This window comes from Miniopterus schreibersii (assembly GCF_964146895.1).
Source record: "Miniopterus schreibersii genome assembly, chromosome: 1".
NCBI lineage: Eukaryota > Metazoa > Chordata > Mammalia > Chiroptera > Miniopteridae > Miniopterus > Miniopterus schreibersii.
Genome location: NC_138101.1, coordinates 177,024,061 through 177,047,850, shown reverse-complemented (window position 1 = coordinate 177,047,850; position 23,790 = coordinate 177,024,061). Strand labels below are relative to the sequence as shown.

The following is a 23,790-nucleotide window of genomic DNA, read 5'->3' as shown; positions in this document are numbered from 1 at the left end:
TCAGCTGAGACTGGTGGGAAGCATTCCAGAGCAGTTTACCTACTGAGCTCTAAACATGGCCGTTGCATTTCTCATAGCTTATACACAGAACAAGTTTCATGTGTGTTTATAAATACTCTGATTGTGAAATATATACTTTAAAAATTGTAACCTTAATTTTTCACATCATAACAGAATAGCCTCCAGATGCAGAAAAGACACAGCCGACTCGGCTGGACTTCTTGCCATCACTTGTCAGCCTCGTTCACCAGTTGGACAGGAAGCTTTGGGAGAATTCTCACACCCCCTGGGGTGACGTCAATTTGGAAAGCAATCACTGAGAAAATAATGCATTTCTTTAAACTCTTCCCTCAAAGAAATATCTCCTTTCCTACAATTGTTTTTTTCTTTAAAGAGAAAGTTTACTGGTGTTTTGTATCAACCAAAAGAACAACAAGTGTTTTTCAAAGAAGTTAAGTGTCTCTTACATGTTTCTTATAACAAAAAACCACCAATCACAAGAAGATGAAAAGGGGAATTCAGAAAGAGAACTTGACACAATAAGTCTACAAGAATGGTTAGGATTCAAATAAAGCGGCGAATTTTAAATAAGACTTTCTATTCCAAGGTTATCTAAATGACAGAACTCACGGAGAACAGCTGAACAACATAAAATACAAATATACCAAAAAACAAAACACTAAACTAAAAGATAAGTTGCTAACTTTTGTAAAAGGCACCAAATGACTCAGAACATTACATCTGGGAAGAGCTATATCCAGCATCGTTGGGCCCCTACAGCGTTACAAACCTTTTCCTCTTCTATCAGTTTGCAGCATTGTTCTACCTAACACAGAACACTCTTCGTTGGCCTAAGAGAAATAATAAAAACTTTAGGTGACCTATTCTGGGTAATTTCCTCACTCTCAAAGAATGTTCTTAAATAATGCACTAACCTCCCCACTGCTGCCATTAATTCATGTAGAATCTTTACTGAGGAACACAAAATAACTGGCAGTGATTATCTTTATTTTTTTACAAAACATCCCTGGGTAAGTTAAGAGCCAGAAATAATCTATTACATGTTACAGATGGAAAATTTAAGAGCAAGGAGTGACCTACAATCACAAAGCAAGACCGTGATGGGCTGGGGCTGATTCCCTCAATTCCTGACTCCTAACCCTTTGCTCCTGGTATATGATGGTACCTCTTAAATCTTTAAACACTCAAAGCATATAATAAGTGCAAATGTCTCAGAACCTCCCATTCACTTTGACTCAGTCCTATATTGCTTTTTGTCTATAACTGAAAAGAATCCTAGAGGTGTAAAAGCCCTAAAAGATCATTTAATCCCCTCATCTTACAGATTTCAAATTTGCTTCTTGAATTAATTTGGGAATTTAAATTAAGTGCTAAACAGAAGCAATTGGGAAGGGAGGACTTAAGCATATGGAAAAGGAAAAACCAGATGTATGTGTACCGCAAAGATCCCTGGTTACATTTAATTTCCAGCGATGGCAGTAAATGGGGGGGAGGGGGTAGAGGAAAGGGAGGGGAGAGAGTGTTAATGTCAGTGATGTCCTTTGAACTGGGTCCAACATCCTAATTTTTAAGGAAAACATTCCTCCCCCAGCCAACAACTGCAAACTTATTCCTTATGTAATTGGCATCAGAATCAATACTTGGTTGCTGTAATTTTTTCCCCCGTTACCTTCTAATTATCCATGTGAGACAACCAAGAGAAGAGGAAAAAGTCAGGCTAGCATTAAAGATGATACCAGGTAAGAAGTTGAAAAAAAATGTGATAAATCATCCGTATGTACTATTACAAAAAGATCTCCAAGATATATTGTAGAATCTAAAAAGCAAGTTTGCCAAACAAGAGGCAAGGAAGTACGATACCATTTTTGTGGGAAAAGCACACACAAACACAAACGCAAAGCAATAAAGCAATACTAGATGTCTTCCCTCATAAGCCTCTTTATCTATTGACACATCTGTTTCTAAGTCAATGTAAAGAAAAAGGTCTGAAGGATAGACCCCCCAAAGTGAAAATAGTTGTCATTTTCTGCCCTTGGTGGGGAGGTGCCTGGGACTGGGGATGATGGTTGTGATGGGGAAGTTAAAATGCTCTCCATAGATATTCTGAATGTTTTATTCATATATTACTTACATAATGAAAAAAATTTTAATCGGCTGCCTGCCTGGGGATTGAGCCTGGAACCTGGACATGTACCCCGACTGGGAATTGAACCGCAATCTCCTTTTAGGTAGAAGCATGCCTGGGCACAAGCATGGGAAAGCCCGGGCCTCCTCCAGAACTCTAGGTAAAGAGCTGCTGTTTTCCTCCATCAGTCTACTCCTTAGAAACACCATCACTGGCTCTATTCTCTGACTTTTTAGCAATGCATCATGTAAAGACTCTTAATCCTGTGATTTCCTATCCACTGTTTACTCCCTGGAAAGTGAAATAAGGTAGGACTAGTAAGTAGATGAGGGTAATGGGTTTTCTTGAACCTAACTCCCCACCAGGAATCTACTATGGCTCTTTCCGCCTATCCTCCAGCTACGAAAATAAGAGTGGGCTCTTAACTGTCTGCATTAAACACCTTGCTGACTGGTTACAAGTATACACGTGTTTCTGTGTCTGAAAATTGCTGACCAGTCACAAGATACTGGTCACAAGATAACTCATGTCTGCACTTACATTCATTTAAGTAATTTTAAACACCTTTCTGACCAAAGTAGCTGGCGACACTGGCGAGTTCTGGCTTGAAATAGCCAGTCAGCAAGATGTTTTTGTTTTTTTTAAAGAATGTCTTTATTGATTTCAGAGAGAGGAAGGGAGAGGGAGAGAGAGGGATAGAAACATTAATGATGAGAGAGTCACTGATCGGCTGCCTCCGGCACACCCCACTGGGGATCAAGAGCGGCAACCCGGGCACATGCCCTGACCAGGAATCAAACTGTGATCTCCTGGATCATAGGCTGATGCTCAACCATGGAGCCAGGCGATCCAGGCAGCAAAGTGTTTTAATAGGAAGGAGATGCCCTAGACCATTTGGCTCAGTGGTTAGAGTGTCAGCCCGGGGACTAACGGGTCCTGGGTTCGATTCTGGCCAAAGGCACATACCTCAGTTGCAGGCTCCGATCCCCGGGCCAGTTGGCATGCGGGCAGGAGACGGCCAATCAGTGGGTCTCTCTCACATTGATATTTCTCTCTCCCTTCTACTCTCTCTGAAAAGCAATGGAAAAAATATCCTCAGGAGAAAATTGGAAAAAAAAAAAAAGCGCCCAACCAGGCATGGCTCAGTGGTTGAGCATCAACCCAGGATCTAGGAGATTGCAATTCGACTCCCGGTTGGGGCACATGCCCAGGTTGCAGGCTCGATCCCCAGTCGGGGCGTGCAGGAGGCAGCTGATCAATGACAACTCTGTCATCATTGATGCTTCAACTCTCTCTCTCCCTCTCCCTTCCTCTCTCTGAAATCAATAAAGATATATTTGAAAAAAAAAAATAGGAAGGAGGCATTCGTTGAACACCGTTATAGACCAGTTTCATCACTGCTCTGGCTCCAGTACCTTACAGAAGCAGGTCCTTCCTCCTGGCTGGCCTCGGAAGGAAGTGGTCTGCAGTTACGAATATGAACTCTTTTCTAACGGTTGCACCTATCGCCTGGTTCTGTGCACACAGCTTGTTTCTTCTGTCCTATTTTGTAAACAGTATTCTTTGTAAAATCTTGGTTTCCTCTGTTCCTCCACATAAGCTCCAGCAAAGAACAGTTATGATCAAAAGCACAAAGTGAAAGCAAGCAGAGAACTACAAGAGGGCCGGTGGGACAAGAGTAAGTGTACATGTGTGAGTGGGGTGGGGTGGGGTGGGGTGGGGTGGGGTGGGGTGGGGTGGGGTGGGGTGGGGAGACTGGCAGAAAACGAGGCGAGGGTAAGGAGACTGGGCCAGACTATGACCCTGTGCGCCACCAGCTGGGGGTTTGGGCTTCGCGCCCTAAACGTCATGCGGACCCATCGAAGGTGTGTAAGCAGGAGAATGATAGGATCCGATCTGTCTTTGAAGAGAGATCTGGGAGCAGCAGGGAGGACGGGCGAACGGAGAGCCTGAAAGGGGAAGGGCAGCATTCAAGGAATCGAGCTGAAAGATAACAATGGCTATGAGAATGGAGAAAGGAGACAAACATTCCCAGGCAGTTCTGGAGATGGAAGAGGCAGCACCTCTCCATACGCTCGCTGGGGAGACTAAGGGAGCAGAGGCCTCACGGTGACTGTGAGGCTGCCAGCTGAGGGGCCGCGAGGCCACCAAACACAGAGAACAGCGGAAGGGAGCGGCTGTTCACAGAGCGTGTGGAAAACGAGCGTGGGACTTGCTGACCTGCATGCTAGGATGCCAACTCTTTGTAAGCTCCAAAAAGATAAGGATCTTGTCTGCTAATTTTCTCCGTGCTACACCTAGAGCAATGCCGTGTGCACTTAACTCAAGTTTGTGGGGATGGTGATCATGGTCATCTATCCCAGGATAATTAAGACTTCACAATATTTAAGGTATCTCTTCAAAGTGCCTATGTGGAAAGGAAATATGAGACAAAGTGGTTAATTCTACTTCTCTGTCAAATTTCTTCTTTCATAGTTTCCAAAATAAATTTCCAATAATAACAGGGCTTTTAAGAAGCCGGTCTGTGGCTGGGAGCCGCCTCGGGCAGACTGTATACCTCTCACAGCCTCACATTCTACACATTCCAATAGCCAGGCACAGCACCTCCATTCTCGCTTGTTCAGGAGCCTGTACTACAACTTAAGATTCCAAAACCTGCCACACTCAATAGTCAAACACCAAAGACACTTAAACAATTTGAAATAAACACAAAACACAAAACACTGCAGTTTTATTTGAAAAACCTTAGAGGGGGTGAGGGAGATACAGGGGAAAAGCAGCACTTGTTCTGGTTAATGTTGTTGCGCACTGTTTTCTGGGGTTTGCCTCGTAGGCATGTTGAAATCATAACTAAATAAATTAGCTCCGGCTACACAAAGAAACAATATTCCCTTCCCCCTGGACGCCTGAAGGGAAAACGGCATCTTCTCCGTGATGTGCACACGCTTTGGAGCTGCTCTGTTTTTAATCCTCTGCCAAGTCAAGTTTTGGTTTTATTTTAATCTTAGTAACCAGAGTAAATTCCAAATCTTCCGCAAGTGAGCGCTTTTGAATGCCACTCACTTTCCTTTCTAACCCCTGGAACTTTTAAGAGTTTTGATAATGCCTGCACTGCTGGCCCCTTTTCATGAGGAAGAAAGTAAATATACTATAAATTAGGTATAGTTCCTGACATTGACAAGTCAGTCTGCAAGTGAAATAGGTTAAGATAAAATTGTATCTTTCCTGCCCATCATTTGAGAGAGAGAGAGAGAGAGAGAGTGTTTCCAGGTCCCGCAGGAGAAAAAGCAGCACAGGAAGTCAGGAGATCTGGGCTCAAGTCTCATTCATTTTGGTCAAGCAATTGAAATTGGTTTCCTTGTATCTAAAAGTTAGGAAAAATGACTGGATGGTTTTATTGCCCCTCCCTTTCACTTTAAAAGTTTGACTCAAGATCATGGCTATTGCCTGACTTTTTTTTTTTTAACACATGGAAAGCAGTCACTCAAAAAAATATTCCGAAGAAAACAACTAGTTTTTATGGTATTGGAATAAACCTCTGAAATTACCTAATTTGTACAGCTTTGAAACTATATTCCAAGAGTTATAAATTGTTTTATTTATTGGAATGTTCTACAGTTTAAAGAAAAACATTGCAAACTACTCATCTAATCCAACTCTGTCCTTCCAGATGAAGAAACTGAGATGGAGACTGGAAGAAGAAATATGATACACCCATAAAGTATCATGCAGCTATTAAACATGACGGCAAGAGAAAAGGGGTCATGAAACATTTTAGAAGAAATGAGAATATAAAACTATGTATAAAAAACATGTAAGCACACATTCATTTTTCAGGGTAATAAATTCATTGTATCACTTTCACCAAAACATTTTCACTATCAATATTCAAATAAGATAAACAAATGAAAAATGCAACAAATGATCCAACATCTTACCATTGAGAAATATTCAGAACTAACATTTAGTGAAAATCACTCCAGACAGCTGTTCCACATATACAGATGGATAAATGAATGAACAGAAATAAATTTATTATTTCTGGGATAAGAGTATACTCACTTTTAAATATATATATACACATATATATGTATATATATCAATTTTACTTGAAATTAACAGAAGCTAAAATGAAACTTAAGAAAACTTAAGCCTTAGATAAATTCTTCACCCCAAGAATATTACTTGTAAAAATCCCTCTAGGAGGGGGAGAGAGTAACCAAAGAATTTATATGCATGTATGCACAACCCAAGGACACGGACAATGGTGGGGAGAGGGACTGGGGAGAGGGATGGGACAGGGTGGAACGGGTCATTGGGGGAGAAAAAGGGACATCTGTAATATTTTAAACAAAAATAAATTTTTTTAAAAATCCCTCTAACTTTGAGAAAAAATGATTTTAAAAACGATATAGAGTAGGTTACTGTTACTTCAAAACTATTTTAAATTTTAGACAGTATTGATTGAATTGTTGCTATGAAAGATAAGGAGATTAATAATTTCCATTTCTCTTACACCTATCTCTGAATTTTTGTTTTACTTCCTATGATGTATAACATTTCTATTCTGTTGTTACCAGCATTTCTATGGTTTCTAAAGGTTAGATTTATATGTAAATTTATTTAATATTCACAACCAATTTTTATTTTATTTTTTAGATTTTTTAAAAATGTTTTTTATTGATTTTGAGAGAGGGAAATTTCGATGAGAGAGAAACATCAATCAGCTGCCTCCTGCACACCCCCTACTGGAATCAAGCCCACAACCCAGGCATGTGCCCTGACTGGGAATCAAACCAGTGACCTCCTGGGGCATGAGATGGCACTCAATCCACTGAGTCCCACCCAGTTTTTATTCTGAGTCATCTCCTTGGTTGGCTAAATTTGAACAGATTTCTCAGTAAGATCTCACAGATGCTATACTCTGAGTTCTTTTGCACTGGAGGATTATATGCCTGTTACCTTTACTCCTCAGTGACAACCAGACTAGGAACAGTGTTCTTGGGCCACACTCTCTTTTATCAGAACTCCGTTGACACTGCTCCTCTAGTACTGGACTTTGTTGTGACGTCTGAGACGAGTCTAATTTTCTCCTGTATACATGAATTTTGCTTTTTGCCAAAAAGACTGAAGAAGAGTTTCCTCAGTAACCACCAGGATTCAAGTTGATACTGATTCTTCTTTACAAATTCCTGTCTTCAATGTATCTTTGGTCTGCAGATTTAGTTTTCCACTTCCATGAATTTTGCTGTATTACTTCTCTCAAAATGTTTAGCTCCATCCGCAGGGTCCTCTTCCTCACAGGCACCAGTAATCCTTCTCTTGACTCACCTCTGTGTCACACCATCACTGTTAGCCAAACTGCTTTAGTCTTTCAGCCCTGCATTTACTGTGATTATTTCAGGCTTTTGCTCCAAAGCATTAAATTTTCAGCCACCTCTATTCTATTCCTTACTGGTTCATACCACTATTAGTTCTTCAGTGGTGGGGTGCTAGTCTCCAACTTGCTTCCTTAGCTCTACAAAATCTCACTTTTCATCAATATGACACCATTTTTAAAAATTTATTATTTGTATGTGCAAAAAGTATGTGTCAATTACAATTTACATAAAAATATTGAGACCAAAGAGGTGAAATAATTTGTCTAAATAAAGTTGGTAGGATAGGACCCTTCAACTATATTATGCTGTTTCTAAGATACTTGCTTCTGACAGGATAGCTACAGTTTTAAGAGAACTGAAGTATCCAGCCAAGGACTAAACATCTTTACATCAATGATCCAAAATGTAAAACTTTCCAAGAATAATATTCTTCCTCAATCTACATGTAGTTGTAGTCTTTGAAAAATAGGAAAGTAAACTGTGTCAGCAATCTGATCACCAGCACACAATCTGGGCTTCAGACACACAGTGGATGTGAGTGAAAACCTCTCCTACTTTCTCTTGACGGAACTTGTTCTCTTGTTTCAGAAGTTAAGCAATTACAGGCCTCATGTAATTTCTCCATCAGAACTGAATCTAGAGAAGGAAATTCCTCCCAGTCTGGCAAACTGTTGCTTAATATGTCTAGGCTCCAGTCTGTGTTCTTGAAAAGACATGTCTCTTGCATTTATTTCCTCTTAGATATACTGTGGGTATATTAATATACCTATACCCACTCTGATGCTAGCACATTCCTAAAATCTCGGGACAGGGTCCTGGAACAAAAACCTATTTCGTTCTTCTGAAATGTTGAGAAAAAATAATAAGAACCTTCAGGGATGACCAAGAAAACAAATGTGATCTACAGAAAACAATCACAAAAGATTTGAATTTTTTTTTTTTAGGAAGAGTGAAAATGATGTCATAGAAAGATGGCGTGAAGGAGTCCAACCGTTCCTAAAGCTGAGTCGCAGCCCCTTCTAAGCTACGTGACTCTGATAAGCCATTTTGCTTCTCTAAACTCAATTCATTTGCTCAGTAGATGAACAGTATTATCTCTCTCAAATAGTGCATTTATATGTTTAATATAGAATATTAACTTTATATATTTTTTATAAAGATTAAAAAGTGATTTTACACAGTAAGTCTTATTCTTGGCAGGAACAGGAAATATATATAATTGATGAAGATATATATATATACACACATATATGTGACAAACATAATAACTTTTGACTTTTATAACTAATCATTAATCATCTAATAACACTTAGAGATACATCAGCATATTTATCCCTGGGCCATCTTTATTTTTCAATGCTAACATAAATTTCAAAAGAAAGTACTGACCAAAGGAAACCAGGAGAATCAAGCAAACATTGTGACCTAACAAAAATCATAATCCAAATTCCAGGATTGATGATACTGGCAGCTGATTCCTCTTTATATATACAAACCTCAATAGGTTAGAGAATAAAACTGAAGAATCTAGAAGTCAAATAATACAAGAAATGTCACTTATAATCAGTTAAAACAAAAATAAGGAATGGGAAAAACTGACAATAAAAGATGCATGGGGGAAAAAAATGTAGCTAGTAACCCCTGAAGGTTCCTTGAAATACAATAGAAAAATTCATGCTAAATCTAGATAAAGGGCGGAAAAAGCAAGATAAGGGGGAAAAAAAGAGTTAAAGGAGTTATTTAAAAGATACCATGTCAGTTTAGGAAGTTTCTTTTTAGTGTCTGGAACATTCTAACAAAGAAAACTAAATTTAATAATTGTGGCCACAATTTGGATGCCCTGTTTTACAATTTAGTGAGACTAGTTAAAATAGATGGACACTTTGGAGGAGAATAAACTAGTAACATTTGTTTTGACTAAAACAAGAGCTGGAGCATCTTCAAACGAGCACTGAGACCTGTTCACTCGGCTCCAGCTCCATTCCATCAAATTTACATTCACCCTCCAACACTGTCCCAGAAGCCTGTCCCACATAAGAGCAGGGATGAAAATAAAGAGGAGTATTTCCTCACTATAGCTTTTATCTGAATTTTTCTGTTTACTACATTCAGTCTTGATTTCTTACCAAGTTTATTTGACAAGCACTTGGTGGTAAAACTAGACACCAGATTTTTCCTTCATAAAAACCAACGTGGGTGGCGTCTTTTATTTTTCATCTTTTTTACAAGAGGATACCTCTCTGCAGTGCTGTGAGACCTCGTAGAGCTGTGTGAGACATTCTGCTGCCCGGCCTACGACAGTTCATTCTACCTCTGTAATTCTGCTGGGTTAATAGTTATCAGCAGATTTGGTCAATCTGAAGACAGGAAAGGAAAGAAATGCATAAAGAAAATCATCATCATCAAATAAAAATAAAGCTTCATGTACACAGCTCTATGCTAAGCATTATGCAAAGTAAACAGACATGATTCCTGCCTTCCAGAGGCCTCCATGCAAAAGCAGATGGTGTCGACACAGACATATAAACAGACTTTCACAATGTGGAACAGAGACATGATGGCTGCCAGTGGGGCAGAAATAAATCAACAACGGCTAAATATTTACCAAATGTGAGAGATTTATTATGTGCAACGGATTTTGTATAATACATAGAATAATCTCTGGAACTGGTGAGGGCTGAGTAAAGATGCAATTCTTTTGTGTCCTGATCCTGCTCTATCTCTGACTCCTCGTGTAACCTTAGGTTTTAATCTTACAGTGACTATTCGTTGCCCTATAAAAATGAAATAATAGCATTCAAATTTCTTCCAGGTTGTATACACTATACATGCATAGACTCGTGAGACTATAACATAGAAGATTCTATTATGATTTCTAATGAAGTGAATTAGGATAGAAATTCAATTTTTAACCCCTCATCAAAAATATTCTTCCATAATATACTCCACGATACCAGTTAACATCTGGGGACGTGAACTTTTGAAATGGTTGACCTGAACTTCTGATTAGAGACAGGGAGTCTGAGTGTTACGCACAGTACTGTCATTCCCCATCAAATGTTACCTGTTTTATTTCTCTGAAACTTCCTCTGGCTATCTTCATCTCTTTGTTCCTTCTTTTCTCCAATTCCTTTTCTTTTCACCTCTTTTTGTTCTCCTCTAGCTATGGGATCTACAGAGATAACTATAACAGGCTCCCCAAATAATTGGGGGCAGAGGGAACGAGGGGCCTTTTTCTCCGGTTTCAAAAAAAGAAAGGAGCCTGGGGTTTTTTCCTTTATTTTTCTTTCTTTATTTTTTTGTTAATCTCCACCCAAGGATATTTTTTCCCATTGATTTTTAGAGAGAGTGGAAGGGAGGGGAAGAGAGAGAAAGAAAAACATTGATGTGAGAGAGACACATCAATTGGTTGCCTCCGGTTTGCACCCCCACCCGGGCCGGGCTCCACCGGCAACCCAGGTGCACGCCCTTGAACCTGGAGTCGAACCTGAGGCTCTTCGGTGCATGGGCTAACGCTCTACCACTGCGCCACACTGGCCAGGGATTTAAATATTTTAAATACATCATAAAAAGACTGAATTAGGAGGCCTTAGAGACTGTCTAGTCACAGTAAACATCGTTCGGTACCTAAGCTGTGCCATGTTCCTTTACACCCAGGGGCTGTAGGCCGCTTGGGTGGCGCCTTCACCCGCCCTCTCCGGCTCAGCCAAGCCCACATCCACTCGCCCTTCCCCAGAGGCGAGCCCTGGGCTTCCCTTCTGTCCTTTCCTTACGCATGTTCACGGCCCCCGGGCTCCTCCTCCGCTGGCACGGTCACATCCACTTTACGCACCTAGTATCTCTGTTACCCACAGGCTGACAGGCCCGGCCGTGTGGGCAGGAAGCGGGACTTCGTCACCTGGCTCTAGCACAACACCAGGTAAGGGAGGCGTTCAGCGGAGGTTTGTGGAAGAGATGAATGACTAAGCCAATCATGGGATCGAAACAATTAAAGTACGTGCTATGGCTCCTGAGCAGCACTTTCCAGCAGAGCTTTCTGCAGCAACGAGAATGTTCAGGGTCTGTGCTGTCCAGCACGAGATCCGCTCGTCATGCGCGGCTACTGAGCAATCGAAACATGACAATGCTGCTGAATTTTTAATTTCACATAATCTTCATTCCTTTTAACAGCCACACGTGGCTAGTGGTAAACGCGATGGACAGTGTAGCTCTAGAATCACAATGGGAACATCAAACACTATGCATACCTTGTTTTGCTTACATGGTTTAATACACTGACCGTTAAAGCAGTTTGCTCAAATAATTAAAATGTCTCTTAACAGCATTTGCAGCTCTTGAGGGCAGGGTTTCTATCCTGCTCACCATCATCTTATATATAACAGCTCTTTGAAAACACTGTGCAGGTAAACTGAGTGGAGATATCAACCGTTCAAATGCAGACTTTCATGTCTCTTATTTTCTTTCCAGTTTAAGAGTAGCAGGTAAAACTAAAAACCAGACAACTACCATAAAAGTAAAACAAAACAAAAAAAGATGTTATGCTGCCTGGACTGTGTCTTCCACAGTTCAATAGGCAGCTACCTAAAGGCTTCACTTTCAGAAAAGCAACCAAGGAAAGAAGGTCCCTAAGTCCATCCTACTTCTCCACCTCCATTCCACCTCTGCTCATGCTCTTTTCTTTTCCAAAAGCCAACTCTTAACCCAATCCCATCTTAATCGGCCCGAATTCTATGTGGCTACAATGTCTAGTTGGCATACCCCTCCTTCGTGAGGCATTCACCTTGACAAAAAAAGACGGGATCTGTCTTACCTACAGAGAACTCTGCCTTATTCTAGAGACGTTTGTCACGTTCATTAAATACAACTAACGTTAGCCACATAGAATTTAATGTCTCACTTTTCTGAACTATCACCAATATCTATACGTAATGTTTCATTTTTATCGCCATGAATCCTAAAAATTAAAAGTTCTCTTGGATTGAGTCAAACATCTTCTACACATCAGGCTATTTCTTGATTTGGTGTACTTCCAAACCTAGAAATATCTTTCATATGAAACAGAGGAAATCAGAAACAAGAGGAGTCAGACACTGTGTCATGCAAAACCATGCCACTGAGTGACAGAAGAGATATGCTTGGCGAAATCCCAAGCTACATTCCTAGAACAAGTCCCTGGAGAGATTCTGTTTTCTTGTAACATTGGAAAATACTTTCAGGTCCGAAGTATATATTGCTTTTTTGCAATCCAGCCATAAGCAGTAACAGTACCATCATCCTTTATATTTCTGAATCCAAGACACGTGCATCAGCATAAAGTAGCTGAGAGCAAAAGGCTTCACAACTCTTGGCAATAGTAAAGCCATGTTACGGGCCTTAAAGACACTGAAGCCATTAAGGTCTCGAAAATGGTTGTAAGAAAAAGCTTCACAATTCTGAGTGCAGACGTTCATGGGATTTTCTTCTGTTGTTTGAAGCAAAAATATATATATATATATTACGTCTCCCTGTATAGCTGATAATTCATTAATATGGCAGAAACACTTCACTCTTCTTCCACACACAGATTTTATCTGCTTCAAATCTCACATTGGTATGCACTTTGTTATTGACAATGATACTTTAAAAATAATACTTTCAAAAGTTTGGACAACTTTTTAAATTTCCAGTTATGATTTTCTCTACTATAAAGCCAGGAGTATTTTCTACCTTTGGTTTGGGCAACATTCGGTAACCCGAGGAGATGACTATTGTATCCTTTGTCATGATTCTGATACTAGAGTAGCAATAAAAATTACAAAAATTCTGAAATTAAAACACTGGAAGAGTGACTAATAATCATTTATTCAATCATTTATCCCAATGAAGAATTTTTTAAATAGCTATATATTAGTTTGAACATTCTAATAGCATTTCAACATTTGTAAGTCACATGGGGTTATGTGCTCAAAAGAACATGAGATGCAGAAATGTTTCCATATGCTAGAAAACAGTTCCATCATTTTAATAAGACAGGAAAAATGTGGTTTATTCCACAAATAAACACTAAGCTATAGAAGGTGCCCTTTTGAGAATGAGGTAACTTTAGGGTTAACTATAAACAACTCTGCAGCCACATGAGATCACCTTACAAATAAACAGGACAGTATAAAGTCAATTATGATTTGCATAAGTTTTAAAAACATGCTACTGTGGTTAAAATATAATTTAATATTCTAAATTCAAATAAACTTGAACTCTCATCTACTGATAAAAAGGTCCACTTACTGTGACTCTTGTGATCATAGGATCACGAGGAGACAGGTTTCAACTTTTCAATTTCAAAACTTTTAACCATTCTTACTCCTCTCTGTCCAAGTCCTTTAAACACAGAGGACAATAACTTTTAGGGGAAATGAATGCTACAGTAAAGGCTAGAGGCAGTTGCCTTGTTTGGTTAATATAGTTTAATTTTCAAGTTCTATTCTTTGGAAAATGTTCATTAAAATTTTACTTGAGCCCTAGCCAAACTGGCTCAGTGGTTAGAGCGTTGGCCCATGGACTGAAGGGTCCCGGGTTTGATTCCCACAAGGGCACATCCTCAGTTGCAGGCTCGATCCCCCACCCCAATCTGTGTATGCGGGAGGCAGCCAATCTGTGTTACTCTCACACCGATGCTTCTCTCTCTCTCTCCCTTCCACTCTCTCTGAAAAGCAATGGAAAAAAAGAAAAAGTTTATGATCTAAAAAAAAAAAGTTTTTTTCACTTCACTATAGCACACTCCCATAGAAGGAACAGACCAAAAGCCCTTTACAACCAGATGATATTGTTATTATAAACCTCACCCAACTCCAGACCAATGAGTGATAGTATATTTCAATGGATACAAAACCACAGGCTACAAACCGCATATACTGTAAGCAATTTTACCACCAAAGCAAAAACATTGTAACACTGCATACTGAGTAGCATTTATCTCCAGGCCCCAATTCCTACCGCAAGAGATCTGTACTATTTCTACTATGGCCCAGAAGACATCCAGAGTTCACCATCTATTTGTAGGAAATAAGGAGCCAATATTTCTATGACTGAAGAAGTACAAAATGTCCCCTAATCTGAACTCCACCTTGGGTGATTCCAGAACCAATCAAGCCTGATGAGAGTCCACTGTTCAAAAGGTTCATATCTACAATGTTCCTGTAGTCTATGACAAATTACTCTGAGCCTGTGTATGTCTGGACTCTAGTATGCAATAGGAATATTAACTAACACCATATGTCCAATTTAATACTTAATCTAAATACAACTCCAAAAGTTAGAGAGCTTTTCCTTAGACTATTTCCCTAACTTAGTCACAGTGGCCATACTTCTCTACAATCAGCATTCATTTCTGAAAAATACCATGTTTCCTATAGTTGTGAATGTTTTGCTGGGCTATGTAAAGTTCTCTAAAATAGGAGATATAAATCTTATTGAAGATACAGCTTTTTAGGCAGCAAGTTTTTCCATTCTCACATATACACCAGTGCACAAGGTAAGTTAGTATTAAGCATTAGTGACTGCCTGATACAGTATACATGAATGAAGATAAAGTCTTTTGTTTCTTAAGACCGAAGATTTGCCTTTCTACAGAAAACATGTTAAACCTGAATGTTCTTGAGTTGAATTAACTTTTATCTCCCAAGTAATTTGCTTCAAATTAAATAGCCTCACCCCTAAAATATCTGTATTTTAATTAATAATTCTGAAAGAGTCCCATTACTCATGTGACTCTCTCATAAGAAATTCTGAACATGGAAACAGCAACTACTTTAGAAACTAAATCAAAAACAAAGAAGAAAACAGACAGATGAAGACAAATATTTAATGGAATGCCAGCCATGGGCCAGACACTAAAATGGGACCTAACAAGGTAAATAAAATACAGTTCCCGCCCTCAATGAGGCTTATAATCGATTTGATGGCATTGTTATATTTTTCTCTCATCAAAAGAGCCATCCATATTGTCATTAACCCACGAATAGAAGCTAAACATGCCTTGAAGGAAAGTCTCTCCCAACTCCTAGGATAATCTGCTCCTCTAAACAAGTGGCTAATCAACTTGACCGTCCCACTCCTCTATGTTTTTAGGTGATTCTACTGTTTATGTTTGTGCCGTGCATTTGGTCATGAGGACATGTAATGCATGTTACTCACGATGATGATGATGACAATAGCTAACACATCAAGCTTTATTACATGCCAGATCCTGCACTAAACATTACATTTATTATTTACCCTCCTCTTCCCATACACTAGTTGGCTATCCAACAATCACATACACTATTATTATGTGTGACAGGGCTGGTATTAAGAGAACACTATTTAATCCAAAAATATTAGATCAAACTAGAAGACTTAAATACACCAAATTAAGAAACTATTTTTATTTCTTGATTTTTCTACCAAGAACCACAGGTGATAGCTTTATCAGAAATATATATAACTGTATGTTTAAGTTATAACTACCTGCTGTTCAGGAGAGTATTTGCAAAGGTTAGGGCAAGGCAGGTGCTAGGGAAGAGAGCCGTAAATGCATCCCCTCCTCCCTTGAACCTGTATCCAAAAAAGTACAAACTCAATCTGTATTACCTAATGACTCATACCAAAGACTTCTGTCTGATCTAAAAGAACTCTTTCAACCTGTGATGAAATTCAATATTTAAAAATTAATTTCTTTAGTTGCTTATTCCACTGAGAAGATCTAACAACTTTTTCCCTTTCTGTCTCCTTTCTATTTCATTTTCTAAAAGTGACCATTTGACTAAAAGGTTTATTTGGTAAAAAGTAGTATTTTCAAGTTCCCCAGGAGGTAACCCTCAATTCAAGTCAGGATACCTGACTGGTAGCTGAGGGTTCCAAAACTCCATGTTAAACATATACCTTCAAATCCCAAATTCACTCAGAACCTCAAAACTGCAGTCCCTAAAAGGAACAAAAACAGCCCCTCCTTCTCTAAGGTGCCTATTTGGGAAGAGATCTCTCATTTTATGACCCTGAATTGGAGTGTGTCTAGCAGACCCCTTTGGGTAAAGTCCTAACTACAACGATTCTTCATCTTTTAAAGGTCACAGAGCTCAGGATCCTGTGAGGGCTACGCACGTCCTTCCTTGACTAGCGCTTGCAGGTGCAGACACATAGCACTGTGCACAACTTCAGGAGCTCTGCAGACTTACCGAAGCCCAGTCAGGGACCTCCATTTAAAACTCTTGGTCTATGTTTCCTCAATTACATACCTTCCTATATTACAGGAGCTTGGGATCATATGTGAAAATAATAAAGTGAAACTTTTTGAAGAAAAACTATTAATTAAAAGAAAAATGTTAAATGTCCCAAGATGAAAGGGGTTCTTAGCAATTCGGGGCATCACTAGCCTGGCTGCGTATAAAATGTCACCACATGGCACAGGCCATCTAGAAGTTACTATGGTCTTACTGTCCCTCAGACTCCCACTGCTGACTGGCACGGTTTTCCTTTAAATATTTTAATACTATTTAACCAATGGAAAATTTTGACGTTCTGGTATACTCATATTTTCCTTGCTCTTCCTGATTCTTATCTGGAAGACAGCTTAGCTCCTATTGTTATTTTATTGTTGATTTTATGATTCAACTGTCATGAGTTGGAGAGAGAAAGGAGATCTTGCTTTTCCCTTGGCTTCAATGAGTGCACCTAAGTAACTATTTTAATACAGGAATACATTCAAGGTAGGTATGATTCTTTCTCTTTGTTGAAAGGGCTTCCTGATCTATCCAACAATGACATGACGCTGGATACATCTTTGCATCTCCATGACCTACTTCCAATCCTATAGATTTCAAAGAGACTCTATCAAGTATCTAATCATCTACAAGGTCCAGTCAATTTTGGTCACTATATTACGCCCAGTGCTTAGCATGCCTGGCACACAGTAAGTCCTCAAAAAATACAACTTGAATGCACAAATGTAACTCTTAAAGCAGCAACTAAGTATATGATCTTGACAAGTTACTAAACATCTCTGAGATAGTCTATCTTTTGAAAAAGGGAATAATAATCCTCAGAGAGTTATTACTAAGATTAAGTAAAATCAAGTACATAAAGCACAGTACAGTAGTAACAAAAGTCATATAATTATATTTTAATGTAGACCTGTATTTGAAGGCCTATTAGAATAACTATATCTGAACTGTTAAATATGACTACATTCTTATAAAATAAATAATAATAATAAAGGGGGGGGAAAACTAGGAGCAAAAATATTAAATACCAAGACAAAGATGGGGAAAAACTCTCATAAATAAGGCAGTATTTTGAAACAAAATAACCTCCTTATATATTTGTGACTGAAAACACAATACTTTCCAAGTGACAAACCTGGCCCAAACATAGCAACTGGGAGATTTATTTTTGCTAAAGTTATTATCCAGTTCTGTCCCAAAAATCCTTACTCCTTAGAGGCATGTACTCTAAGATGAAATTGTCTTGGTAGGAAAATGTGCTTCAGTTTTCTTTTCCCCTCGTATACAGGTTTCTTTAAAAACTAAGTCTAAAGCGCCATCTACTGTCTGTCAGATTATATCACTTATTGGTTTTATCACAGTGCTGTGGAAATGCAAAATGTAGCAACTTTAGAATCTGTTACTTTAAAATCCTACTTCAAAGAAACTAAAGAGGGTATACTTTTTCTCCCATTCCATACTTTTATACAATATACTTAGATGTAAATGCATACCTACACACACACACACACACACACACACTCTCATATCTGAGCAATCTCTTTTCCTGTTTGTTAGTTTTTTCACTTTCTTAAGTAGGCCTTAACTCATAAAAAGCATCACAATAGAGACCAAAATGCTTACTTCTATAAATTAAAGGTACAAATAATAATAATAGCAATTTTTATTGAGATCTTACTGTGTGCCGAATAGTGTTTTAAGTGCTTTTCACTCATGTGTCCTGCAATCTTCACAGAAACCCTCTGAGACAGGTGCCATTAGTATTATCTCCATTTCACAGATAAGGAAATTGAGGCACAGAGGAATTATTAAAATTCTGCTCAAGGTTACACTGTTAGTAAATGACCAAACTATGGTTGAACCCAGACATTCTGGCTCCAGAGTCCATCTGTTAACCATGATACCAAGCTTTCCATTACTACCAATGGGTTCAAAGAATTATTAATCACACTTCTGTCATCAGAACTGCATAAGACAAACTCTACATCAAGCTTTATTTCAATACATTCTAACATCATTCCACCTTTAGGTTTTTTTTGTGTAGATCTATATTTAGGAGGTATTATTTTTATGTAGAGAAAACCTTGTTAGAATACCTGGGCCTTACTCCAGAGATTCTGATTTGATGTCTGAGCTGGAATTTGAAAGCGTTGTTTTTAACAAGTTCTCCCCAATGACTGACACAGCCAGTGCGGGGTCCTGCATTTAGACCATGGAGCTTTACGACATATTTTACCCTTGGGCTATCCACATGCTCTTAGGTTAGAAGTTCTCCTAACTTTTCTCTCATTTTAAGAATTTAAATACAGAGGACTATGAAGGCAAAGCTCCCTCATAAATTTAAATATGTGGGGGATTTTGTGTTTATACTGACTCTCAAAGTAGGGAAGCACGGGATGGGTAAACGGGAATTTTTTATTTTAATAATCTCAGAAGAGTAAGGGAGAAATGAAGTGAGTCTCCCCAGCTGCTTTGTACACAGACTCTTTTCTGACCCTCTAGATAACTTATTCTCTGAGCTAGAGGTTTTCAAAAGTTACTCCAGTGATTTCCATTGAGGAAGAAAAGAAAAGGCAGGGACTCAACACTATTCCCATCTCACCCTCACTCAGTCGAAACAACTACTCCGCTGACACTGGTGCAATTGACTGCTGTTTATTTCACATGGAAATATCACCACGGAAATAAAACCACACATCTTGAGGTAAGGGGCTGCGACTCCTCGTTCTTTGGAAGTAAATGGATGGGCGGATGGATGGGTGGATATAGATGGCCAGCCCACAGCTCCTGTGGCAGTGGCTCTCTTATTTATTAACCCACAGGGTCTTTTTCATTACACAGATGTAGGCTCTAGCAAGAAAATATCAATGCATTAAAGGAATCTCCAGTTACTACACGGCCTCCTGCTTCCTCCATAACAGTACGCTTGGGGACACAGAACTCTAACAATTTTAAAAAGAGAAGGTCACTTATAAACATGGTGTGTCTATAGTGCAATGAAACCGGTGTCTTAACAAGCCCCTATAACTTACATACCTACTTGAGTGACGCTTGTGGAAAAAATCAACCAAGAACTTACTCTAAAGGAAATCCTGCCACTTGTGACAACATGGGTGAAACTGGAGGGCATTATGCTGAGTGAAATTAGCCAGACAGAGGAGGACAAGTACCGCCCGGCCTCACATACAGGTGGAATCGAAAAAAGTCAAGCTCGTAGAAGCAGAGAACAGAGAGTAACCTAAAAAAATGAAGACCTGCTGCCACAGAAAACAGTGAAAAGAATGTACTAGGAGCTATTCCCCCCAAAAGGAACAAGCGTAAAGTGAGTCTATAATCGCCTGTGGCCATTTCAAGAGGAGCAGCTTTTATTTGGACGCCCTGCTGCTGGCCTTAATAAAGAAACTCAGGCCCCGTACTTTTCGAGCACTGCACTTCGTAATTACAATGCCCGCCACAGTCGGTTCATCTTCTGTAGATCAGACGCTCGCTGTCCCAAGCCCTCCGTTCTCAAGAGGAATCAAAGCCCGTCCTTCCCGGGGGCTGCGAGCCTTGGGGGGCCGGGCAGGCTCTGCAGCGTGGGTGCAGCCACACTGGCCCTGCCGCTCCGCGTCACGTCCACCTCCCCTTCCAGTTCACCGTGCCTGCCACTGCATTGCCCAACTCCTGCTCTGTTCCAAACACTCTGAAGAAGCTTCCCAGAAATCCCTGTCTGGATCAGCAGAAACAATTTGGAGCCATCAGCAGATTTCACCATTTCCTTTTGGAGTCATTAAAACTTTAAACAAGCATGATCTCGGTGTCGGCCCTGGGAGGCCCTACGATGAGCCTCTCTCCAGCTGAAGCCGCTCGTTCCCTGCTTGGGGTGGTTCCCACGACAGGACAAGGGTGTGTTTATCCACTCAAAGTTTAAACGTTGATGGGTTTTTATTTTTTTTACTGAAAGTTGCAAAACGCATTACAAAAGTAAAGGGGGAAAATTCCCAAAGGAAACGCCAAAATACCCAGCAAAAAGAAACAGCTCGTACTCGAGTGGTCTCATCCAAGCACTCAAACTGCCTCAGAGTCAACTGATTCTGAAACTCCAACAGAATTTTGACCTTTGCCCTCCAATTATTTACTTCTTTTATAATCATTATGAGTAAATGTATTGAGCACATTTGAAAATTCTATATGAATCATAACTAGTAGGTCCAACTACTTTATTAGCTTTTACCTCTCTTTATTACATTTGAAGGGGGGGTGGGGGAGGGGGGAAGCAAACAGTCCTTAACCAGAAAGTTAAAAAGCAAACAATTTTCTCCTTAAACTGGTCTGTACTCTGAACAAGAGAAATCACTCTTTTATTCAAGTGCAAATCTGTTGGAAGCTTTCACTCTGCTTTCCCAGCCTGCTCTCTGCAGCTGCATAAAAGATGAGATGTGGGAATGAAAGAAAACTCGACTGGGGCCAAAAAGCAACTCTGTCCATATGCAAACTCATTCACGGAGCAGCATGGCTTCCTACATCCCTTCCCACTTTTCCATTCTAGCAGGCCCCCAGCCAAAAGGAGGAGGTACTGTGCTATCCCATCGAATGGAATCGGGGAAGACAAGGTTACTATACTAAACGCCCCCACCCCAGCCACCCCTGTCCTGACACAGCACCTGAGGTGTTCTCAGGGTCAACCTTCAGCTCTAAACTCATGGAACAAGACAGAATCAGGGGAGTCCCTCTTACAGGTCTCTCTTAAGATGCTTGTAGAGCAAGAGAGTAGCAGAGGCACAGCAGCAGGAAGCAGAATTTACTTCACCTGCCTGACCCCATGCAAAATCAAGGCGACAATCTTCCCCCCAACAAGCCAGATCCACTGTAGGCTTTCAGAAAATCTGGCCGCCCATCAGCCTACAGGCAAGGGTAACGGGTAACTTTATAATCCCAGCAATCTACTTAGGCCAACAGAGAACCATGCAATTGAAAAAGTTCACCATCAAAATCAAACTCTGCTGGGATTAGAAGCATATTCTCAGGGGGTTTTACTCAAATGCCCTTATAATTCCATGTTATTTTTAATACTGTTCTTTGGGTTTTGCCCCACACAGAATTCCCAAGTCACCGGAGGACCATGAACAATGTCCAGATGTAAAAAATGCAAAAATACTTCCCTCCTACTTGTGCATTCCAAGATAAACACCACAAGAAGCACGTGTGACTAACCTCGGAGCTCATTCCAAATTAAATACTGCATCATGTGCACGGTGTAGGCTTGAAAAACAAAGCTGCACAAATATTCTACACGCTTCACAAGCCAGACTTGGGCAAGCACATGACCACGTTATAAGAAGGAAACATGAATTGGAGAGTAGGGGTAAAGGGTGAGAAAAGTCTCAGTCATGACCTTTCCCAGAAAATCGGTGCTATTTTCAGAACACTTGTATAATATGGGACATAGATGAAAGAGGAAGTAGTATTTTTCTTTGTTTTGTTTTTCTACTCATGGCCCTCAATTCTGAAACCACCCAGCAAATAGGAAAACCCTACAAAGATTTCAAAATCCCTAGCTAAGCCATGCACAAACATTAACCACACACACTCACATACTAAATACTTAGATGTCTGGCTGGCCGGCCCAGACAGAATCCTTTTGACCTATGAACTGAATCTGGACCGAGTACATGGAACCTTAGGGGGCAGGGAAACAGGACATTCAGGTCACGAGAAAAGACTTCTACCTTATTTTCTTTTTTTTTCTTCTTTTTTTTAAAATATATCTTTATTGATTTCAGAGAGAGGAAGGAAGAGGGAGAGAGATGGAAACATCAATGATGAGAGAGTCATTGATTGAGCCCACAACCAGGGCATGTGCCCTGACCGGGAATCGAACCGCGATCGCCTATATCCTAGGTCGACGCTCAACCGCTGAGCCACGCCCAGCCGGGCAAGAATTCTACCTTATTTTCATTGTTTCAAAAATCAAAGTGAAAAATATAGAGGGATGGATGAAAAGATGGCAGACAGAGAAGTAGTTGGGCTGAATGAGCTCTTCTCTCTCAACTTATCCTAAGTGAATGAAAGCTTTTAATAAATTAAGACTGGGAAATGTTTGTTGAAATAGCTTGTTTTTTGAAATTATGTAACATTTGATAGATACAAAAGAATATATACAGGGTGGGGCAAAAGTAGGTTTACAGTTGTTTGTGTGGAAAATAATAGTTAATAAGAATACAAGAATAAGCTCTGTTTTGTGTACTCACAACTGTAAACCTACTTTTGGCCCACGCTGTATATATAATGCAGGTTATGCAGCAGCGTAATGATAAAATACACACCTACGAACTCACCACCCAACGTATTCATTAGAACATTCCCCATCCCAGTGAGGTTACACGTGGTCCCCTCCTGAATCCCATCCTCCGGCCTCCCTCCCATTGGCCATCACTATTCTGAGTTGTGCATTTATTTTATTCTTGCCTTTGATAAAACTGGTTTTCACTGCGGCTGATGGAGTGGGCAAACGTATCTGGGAGCCCCCCTCTGCGTGCGCTTTCGCACTGGGGAGAAAAGGTCCTTACCCCAACGTATGAAGAATAGCATCTACCTGTGCGTCTGTCTTCCCCCAATGTCAGTATCTCAAGATCGGGAGTTACGTTTTATTTACTCTGCCTTCCCCGTACCTAGCAAAGCAATAGGCATAGAATGAGCGTCAAATAATTATTTTTCAACTCATCTTTCCAATGAGAGCCCAAATGCCTTAAACATTTCAGTCAGAGCTGAATAACAACAAATACTATTCTTCCAATCATTACCGTTCTTCTACGACAGGTCCTATCTCCAAGCCCCAGGCCCATGTTTACCAATTATCTTCCTAGACTGTGAACCAATATAAGTCACTGTATCGCCTCATCCAGCGCTAGATAAGATCTTAAGTGGCAGTAAAATTGTCAAATGAGACTAATTTCCTCAGGACTCAGAGAGTGCTGACTCCTTAGTCTGAGAGAGCACATTACCACACAAAAGTTTGATTTAATTTCAGCTATACTTAACCACAGAG

The 23,790-nt window shown here is 39.9% G+C and overlaps 1 protein-coding gene across 6 annotated transcripts in view; it reads right to left on the bottom strand.

Annotated features, from left to right (window-relative positions):
* RAD51B (RAD51 paralog B) overlaps positions 1-23,790 on the bottom strand; it is a 550,373-nt gene that overhangs the window by 475,593 nt on the left and 50,990 nt on the right. The window lies entirely within an intron of this gene.